Genomic DNA, 7,617 nt, shown 5'->3' with positions numbered 1-7,617 from the left:
AATACTGCTTTTCTGTTTATTCCATTTTGAAACACAATAGCCCCTCCCTGGCCCACCAGCCATTACCAAAATTGCGAGGCTTAATCACGCTTAAATATGGGGCACGCTGGTTCCAATGGTCCATATGCCCATGGAGAAAGAGGCCAACTCACCCAGGGAAGGGAAGAGAAGATGCCCATGCTCTTTAACCATATAATATGAACAAGGCCTCCTTCCTAGTACTCACCCACCTATTAGCATGAAGCTTCTCAAAGGAAACGTAGTGAGGCTCACCACCTCACAGCATATGCGGGTTAGGCCGTGGACTCCCTCCCAGTTTGGAAGCCCCCTGCCACCATGTATCTGATGCCACATGTTCAGGCCCCAGTGACCCAATCACTGGGGTCAAGACTCCCTGACTACAGCCCCTTAGGGCAGGTCCGGGGCCTTGCAGCTCTGCCTCCCACACTGCCCCAGAGCCATCTGACACAACTCTTTCCACTGGAAACTGAGGCACATCCATCTGGCCTGGCTCAGTCTAGAGAGAGGTGAGGTCCCAGCAAGGCTGTGCCACTCACTGGCTGTGTCTTCACCAAGTCAGATAATTCTGAATCTCCATTTCCTTGTTTATAAAATGAAGAAGCAGTCCTCTGACTGTCTCACAGGGTTCTTAGGAGGCTATGTGACCTCACTGGTCCTACCTCACACTGCTCTGAGTTTTGTCCTATTTCTCCAAGTTCTATGAAATTAAGAACTTTTTCTTATTTATCTTGGCCTCTTCTCACAGCCTAGCATAATGATTTCCATGAAGCACTCATAATAACAACTACTTCCTAGGCACCAAGCTCTAGGTTAAGTCTTAAAACTACATTATCTGATCAAGTTACCACAACTCGGTGAGGAAACTTCTATCCATATGTCTCAGAGAAACAGATGCTGAGGAAGTTTAATTGGCTCAGTGTCACAGGGCTATTAGGTGATAGGCTGGTTGTCAGACCCAAGCCCATCTTACTAGAGTCAGAATTTTAAATAATCACACTGACAGATACTCGTTAAGTTGAAGTCAATGAAAGCCAAATGACAGCCATGTTTAAAAGCTAGAACAGATCAATGGAAGACCTGGGATAATAGTCCCCTCTCCAAGAAGGAAGGAAGAAGACAAGCTAGAGGTGAGCTGACAAATCAAATCTTATACAACAGCAGGTAAAAACAAAAAATGTCGGTAGGTAAGCCCACCATCATGCCTATCTCTAAGCCCTGCTACCTCTGACAGCATTGAAGCTCGGGAAGCAGATTCCAGCTCAGCTCAGTGCTTCCAGCAAAGACTTGGATATCAATGACCATATATAAGCAGGTATTTGGGAACCAAGACTTGGTCAAAGTATCTAATATTTTCTGGGAAGACATTTTCTGTGACTAAAAATCCAAAGCCAAAGTGCATGGCATGTTCAAAAGGGGAGGAAGTGTCCATGTGTATGCAATACCTCACCAGCTTCGCAGATTTCCATTTCACCACCAAACTTGGAATAATCCAGCTTCTCAATTTTTGCCAACCTAATGGATGTCGTGATAGCTCATTGTGGTTTTGTTTTACATTACTAATACTAATACATAGTAATATATCCTCTTCATATGCTTATTAACCTCTGGATTTCCTCCTCTCAAAAATGACTGTTCATTTCTTTGCCAATTTCTCCAGTGGAGTTGCTGTCATTTTCTGGTTGATAAGGAGTTCTTTGTAGATTTTACATGTAAAGTTCTAGATGTTAGTTTTACGCCATATTAATTTCCTCTCCTAATCTGGTATCTGTTAACTTCTTTTCTAAATAGAAATGCCTAATTTATATACATGGGCCTATCTTTAAATTCTATTTATTTCATTGGTCTCATTGTCTGTTACCAATACTTGAAAGTTTTCACTATTATTTATTATAGTACATATTAAAATGTTAGAATAAATTTATCAAGGGCCTCCAAAAAATTCAACTGGAATTTTTATTGTTTTTTTTTTTTTTATTGAATTTACACATTGCTTTAAGGAGAACTGGTATCATTGTAAGATTAATTTGATCCAGATAAGCATGATATAGCTCTCCATCTATTGAGATCATATTCCATGTTTTATGTCATTAGGGTTTTAAAAATTTCTCCTTGGAGATATGATATATTCTTAGATAAGTTTATTCTTACTTGCTTCATAGCTCCTGTTGACATTGTGAATGGCATCTTACTTTTTACTGTATTTTTGAGTTGACTATTAATGTTATTGAAACACCCTAATAATACTGGTGAGTTTATCTTACTTCTAACAACCTTGCTAAACTCTTGTGCTGGTCTGACCAGCTTGTCTATTAATTATGATGGTCTTTCTAGGTAGATGATCATCTCTTTTGTTAACAATAGTGGTTTTCTCCCTCCCCTTCCAACCCTTCCATCTCTTATTCCTTTCCTTATAATATTAGCAAGTACCATGAAAAACAGCAATGGGGACAGTGTTTATTCTTATCTTGTCCTTGTCCTGAATATGATGAAGATAAATTCCTAAAGTTTAAAAGGAAATTATGAAAGATCTAAGATTGAAAGAGTGATGGACAGTCAAACTGTAGGGGTAAGGAAAAACTAATCCCTGGACACATTATAATGAGGTTTAAAAACAATTCATACATAGAGGACAATCTAAAAACCGAGGGAGAAAAAGAGTATATTAACAGCTGAGGAACAAAAAACATATTAATAGTATTCTTCTCAACAGCAAAACCAGATGCAAACTAACAATGAAGAAATATTTTTAAAGTATCAAAGAAAAGAACATTGAACCTATCATTTTAAGTCCAGCCACACTATCATTTAAATATTGTAGCATAGCAAAAATATCCTCAGACATACAAGGCCCTCCATTGAAATTGCTCTTTGAGGAAATGCTCAAAAAAAGAAGGCAACTGGGAGAATTTCAAGGAGTATGGGAGCAAAAGATGATCGGGTACATAGGTACAGTTTATGATAGGAATATTTTTTTAAGCTGAAAGAAAGAGAACATGCAACCCAAATCACTTAGAACAAAATATCTAGAAAATATCAGCCTGATTGTTCAAGTCCAAGGGACATTATTCACCTTATATTTTGTTTAATTTGCAGAGGCATGTAATATGAGGACCTAGAGGAGATCAAAGAGAAATTAAAATGTGTTATTGTTTTTGTTTTACAAAAGGGAAAATATAGGTATTGACAAATTTAAGAAATCAACAGGGAAAAATATAAACCTAAGTATGAATCAGAAGTAAGGGGCAACTGCCACTTCTGTTCTTACTATAAAAACAGATATAGAATGTCACATTTTTAAACCAGCTGAAGAAAACTGGATCTTTCTATGGAAAACAGGAAGGAGGTATAAAAAAATATGGTGAATGGAAAATAGAAATGGGATAACAGGATAAGTTCTAATAACACGGTAATTGTAATAAATATAAAAAACATTAAATTCACCAATTAAAAGATACAGATTCCTGGATTGAATTTAAATTCTAAAACAAAACAAAACAAAAACAAAAACAAAACCTAACAGTATGTTGTCTCTCAGATAGAATCAAAACAGAAAAGTCACAAGTAGTTTGAAAATAAAAGATTGATGTGATTCTTGATTTTGAAACTAGATAAGTTTTTCAAATAAACTTTTTACTTGAAAAAGTCACAAGTAGTTTGAAAATAAAAGGCTGATGTGATTCTTGATTTTGAAACAAGAAAAGATTGCAGGCCCATTTAATTTGTAAACAGAGATTCAAAAATCCTAAATAAAATTTTGGTTTGCTGAATTCAATGGTATATTAAGAAATAATCCACAATGGTGATACAGTAATAGTAATAACAGCACATCATGATAAAGTACGATTTATCTCAGGAATACAAGAATGATTTATTCTTAAAAATTTTATCTATGTAATTCACAACATTAATAAACTCTAGGAGAAAAATTATGAAATTATCCCATTCAATGTCTAAACACTTGATAAAGTCTAGCATCTAATGTAATTTTAATAAATAATAGTAACTCTTACAGAATTAAGACTAGAAGGGAACTTTCTTAACTTAGCAAAGTTTGTATACCAAATATCCACAGTGATGTACATAATGGAACAATTGTAAATAAAATCTCTTTAAGAACAAGTTTTTCTGGGGCACCTGAGTTGCTCAGTCAGTTAAATGGCTGACTTGATTTCGGCTCAGGTCATGATCTCAGGGTCATGAGATAGAGCCCCACATGGAGTCTCCTTCAGGCTCCATGCTGAGCATGGAACCTGCTTAAGATTCTCTCTCTTTCTCCTTCTACCTCTCATCTCCTGGTGTGCACTCTCTCAAAAAAAATTTTTTTTTCTATCACATATATGTGGTTAATCTGTAAACATTTTTGCACACAACAATTTTTAAAAACATAGTCAACACAAAGAATAAAACATACAGATTACATCATATAATTATACTAAGAACTGTTCTAGGCTTCAGGGATATAGCAATGAACAAAACAAAGAAATTGTCAGCGTGGCATAGCCAGATACTTAGTGTTAGGTAGACAGAAAAATCCATATGACCTTCAAAGGAATGATTTATCACCAATACAGATATTCAGACTAGAACATAGAAAAATTGATGGCCTACAGGTTGAGCAACCCCTAGACCATGAAGATTGTCTGTGGCCCAGAAAAATCAGATCAATTAATAAAATCATATCTAGAGAAAGATTTCCTGACTTTAGGGGTGGAGTGGAAGTGGAGAGGGAGACCCGGTGATTTTAAAGTGAGGGTCCTATGTGTATATATACATTTCCTTTGGGAGATAGTCTACAGAGCTCATGGGAATTCCATTCCATTAAGAACCACCATTTATTCCAGAGAAGTACTATGATATCAAAATTGTAAATACGTGGAAGATATATTGCCTAAGTCTGGCTAGAACAATAATGAGCCCTCAAGTGATATGGACACTCCATGGGGTATAGTATCCAACTTCATTTGTGCCTCCAGGCAATCCCCCATGCTTCCTTTACACACCAAGTCAGCTAAGGCCATTTCTCATTTCTCCCGCAAACAAGTATCATTTTGTTCTTCCATAGAATTTGCCTCTGGGCAAAACAGCAGAGCATAGTGAAGAGATGATTTAATTTAAAGTCAGAAAGCCTGGTGTGGAATCTAACTGCCCTGCTAGCAGAGTGGCCTTGGGTAAGTAGTTTCAACTCTCCGAGCTTTAGTGCCCTCCTTTTCCAAATCAAGGTAACAGTGATAGTAATAATAAGGATAATAATTGGGACGCCTGGGTGGCTCAGCGCTTAAGCATCTGCCTTCGGCTCAGGCCATGCCCCCGGGGTGCTGGAATGGACTCTTCGACTCTCTCGCAGCAGGCTCCCTGCAGGGAGCCTGCTTCTCCCCCTGCCTCTGTCTCTGCCTCTCTCTGTGTCTCTCATGAATAAAAGAATTAAATCTTTAAAAAAAAAAAAAGATAATAATTGTTGTTAATGCAAAGGTGAAATGCAATAGCCTAGTGTAAAATCCTCTACATCACTAATTTTCATTGTTTCATTCTGATCAAGACACTACATAACTGAATTCCCTTTCATGTCTTTGTTCTCAACATTCAGGCACACTAGGGACCCTCCAAGCTTCAACAGTTTTCTTTTCTAAGATAAGGGCAGTTTCAGCTACCTCTGCCAAAGAAGTGGTGGGATTCAGACTGCATCTTGTCATCCCTGGCTCCCAGCCATCACCTGCAAATACGGCTGACAGGTGCATGGCAGGTTCTTATCTGGGAGTAGCATTAATGGTTGGTATTTCCACCTTTATGATGCCTTAAATAATTAGATGTTATGACTAGGTGCAATTAAAAAGGAAATCACATTCATTCTGATCAAATAGAGACTGCATAGACCTAAGGCAAAGTAGCCTGGATGGGTGCCAGTATTCAGAAGCTAGGGCTTTATTGTATATAGCAGCCTGGGATTCATGACAAATTGGAGGATGCCCAATGCTTCTTATGGCTCTCCTGAATGACCCCTGGAACTAAACAGATGGCCCCTAGTCATACTGACAATGTCTCTTTGACATAAGCAGCTGGCAAGTGTCTGTGCCCCCATTTTGCTGATGAGAAAACCAAGGACCAGATGGCTTTAGTTATTATCTATGGCTCAAGACTGACATAGATAATCCTGGAGGGCAGTCAAGAAAACTTAGTGGTTATTAGCTTGGATTTGCTTGTTACTCTGGAGCCTTAAAAAACATTCTTTGCAAAAGAGAAAGTCTCCAGACTATTCTACCCACATGTGGTCCTTTCGAGGAAAAGGGACTTTTTTTTTTTCATGCTTTACCATTACTTGGCACCACAAATTGAGTAATAGGTTTAATTTGATAGTTTCACCTCCATGTCAACAGTACCTTCCCCCACAGTCTGCACATTTGATGGCCCCCTTCGATAAATAGCTTCCATTACACTTCTACAAATACTTTTTGAGAACCAACTCTATACTGGGAATTATGCTAGACATTAGGGATTCCATATGAGGAAAACACAGCCACTATGTCTACACGATTATCACTGATGTGAAAAACTCAATTTTTTAAATTAAATTTAATTAATTTAATTAATTAAATTTAGTTTTTTAAATTAAATTCCTACAGGAATCTCTAAAGAGTAGTTTCCATCCAAATTATGTAATAATTATAATTATTACAGAGAAATATCCTTGGGCCCCACCCTCAGAAAACTTGTCTTTGTAAGTCTGGGAGTGGTCCATGACTCTATTGGCTGTTTTTTTATTAAAAAATTTTTTTCAGAAATTCAGGGTGACATTACTTTGGGATTTAGGAAAAACTAACTTAAACGATCAGAAACTAGTCTTTCCTAAGGCTCAGGAACCCCCTACCCTCACTCCCCTGCCCAGACACAGATCCACATGACTGACCTCCTTCCAGGGAGGATTTTAATTGGCTATACTTTACACATGTGCAAAGGGTCCTGCCTGGGGTGGCTGTTGACTCTGATTGGTGATGTCCTTGACCATCTGTAGCTCAAGGCACTCTAAGAGTATCTCTTATGGGTCACCTTCTCCCCTCACCCTCCTGGGCAAAAACCCAAGCATCTCCCACTTGAGTGTGGTGAGAGAAAGCAGCCTTGTCAACTCTCAGATCTCTTTTGCCATTAAGTGTACTCTTTAATAAAGTCATAGACTTTATTAAAGATGCAGTTTACCAGATAATGGAAGTTCCCTTCTGTTCCAGTATAGTGAGAACGTACATGACGATAGGATGTCATGTTCCTGCATCTACTGAGATAGTCACACTGCTTTTCTTAATCTGTTAATACGAATCACATACATCATTAAAATTTTTTAAAAACTAGTCCCTTTTTTTCTCAAGATCTCTTTTCCTAGCTATCCCTCTTTCAAACTCTTATTCATTGGAATGCCCCTAGAAAGCCCTGATTAAGAAGAGAAACAAAAATCTCCAGCTCAAGCGTAGCGTGGAAGATCCTTTGTCTAGGGAAGCACGTAACCATCATTTCCCACACACAGAAAGGAACTTGGCACCATGAATGAATGCTGTGCACCCAGAAATAATTCCTCTCCTTTTGTCTCCACACTAAGGAATCGTGATCAGG

Source organism: Canis lupus, chromosome 5 (genome assembly GCF_011100685.1).
Source record: "Canis lupus familiaris isolate Mischka breed German Shepherd chromosome 5, alternate assembly UU_Cfam_GSD_1.0, whole genome shotgun sequence".
NCBI classification, from domain to species: Eukaryota; Metazoa; Chordata; class Mammalia; order Carnivora; family Canidae; genus Canis; species Canis lupus.
The sequence above is the reverse complement of the archived record's forward strand: the minus strand, read 5'-3'. Positions refer to the sequence as shown.